Source organism: Etheostoma spectabile, chromosome 4 (genome assembly GCF_008692095.1).
Source record: "Etheostoma spectabile isolate EspeVRDwgs_2016 chromosome 4, UIUC_Espe_1.0, whole genome shotgun sequence".
NCBI classification, from domain to species: Eukaryota; Metazoa; Chordata; class Actinopteri; order Perciformes; family Percidae; genus Etheostoma; species Etheostoma spectabile.
In genome coordinates, this window is record NC_045736.1 from 36,224,881 (window position 1) to 36,226,409 (window position 1,529).

A 1,529-nucleotide genomic window follows, 5' to 3' on the forward strand; every position below is an offset into this window, starting at 1 on the left:
CCCCTCGGTCTAGAGGGATGGGAGAGGAGAGAGGAGACGAGAGAGAGAGAGAAACGAGGGAGAGAGGAGATCCATCCCCTGTCTAGAGGAGGAGGTGCGAGGATGAGAGAGAGAGAGGAGAGAGAGAGGGAATCAATCCCTCATTAGAGGAGATGGGGGAGAGGGAGAGACCCATCCCTCTGTCTAGAGGAGATGGGGGGAGAGGAGAGAGAGAGAGACCCACCCTCTTCCAAGCGGAGGGTGGGGGGCTCCCGTGTGAGAAGAGAGGGTGAGAGAGACCAAGCCCTCTGGCTAGAGGAGAGGGGGAGAGAGAGAGACCATCCCTTGTCCCAGAGAGGTGGGTGTGAGAGAGGAGAGACAGAGAGCAATCCGATGTCTAGAGGAGATGGGGGGAGAGAGGAGAGAGACCCCATCCCTCTGTCTAGAGGAGGGGGGTGTGAGAGAGGGGAGAGAGAGAGACCCATCTCATTGTTAGAGGAGGTGGGGTGAGAGAGAGAATCCATCCTCTGTCTAGGGACGGTGGACAGAGAAGGGGAGTAGGGAGAGAGAGGGAGAGAGAGAGAGCAAAAGAGATAGCGAGAGAGACAGAGATGGACCATCCCACTGTCAGCGGAGGGGGCTATGAGAGAGAGGAGAGAGAGAAGAGAGAGAGAGAGAGAGAGAGATGAGAGAGATGTAGAGTATGTCCTAGACTACTCTTTCTGTAAAGGTCTCGAGATAACGCTTGTTATGAATTGAGACTATAAATAAAATTGAATTGATTGAATACTAACCATGACTATTTCATCAGTTTTTTCCGAAATGCTTTACAATGCATTTTCACTTTTCAAAACAAAATACACTGTACTATGACTTTTTAATAACGTTTTTTCTACATACTATACAAGGACTTTTTGACCATACTATACAATGACTTTTAATCTCTTTTCTTTGGATAAAAAGTGTCACCTAAATGACGTGCAATGTAATGTAATATACATAATATATAATTTTCAACATATACTATTACATTTTATGACCTTTTCTACTTATAAACATATATATATATATATATATATATATATATATATATATATATATATATATATATATATATACTATACTATGACTTTTTTTGACACCATGCGTGCTCTACCAGGTGAGCTACCCAAGCACCCATACTAGACCTTTTTTAATTACTTTGTGGATTTATTTATTTTTTTGACATACTAGACCTTGACTTTTTTTTTAAAATACATTTTCTGATGTTTTTGTGACTTTTTTAAAATACCATACAATGTCTTTTTTTCAATATTCTATACTTTGACTTTTTTATGATTCTTTTCACATACTATACTAAGATGTTTTTCTTACATTTTTCAACATGCTATACTATGCCTTTTTTATTCATTTATTTTTTTGAGCATTTTAACCATTAATAGATAGGACAGCTGTAGACCGTAAAGGGGGGAGAGAGAGGGTGAAGACATGCAGCAAATGGTCACAGGTCGGACTTGAACTCTGAGCTACTGTGTTAAGGACCGAGCCTC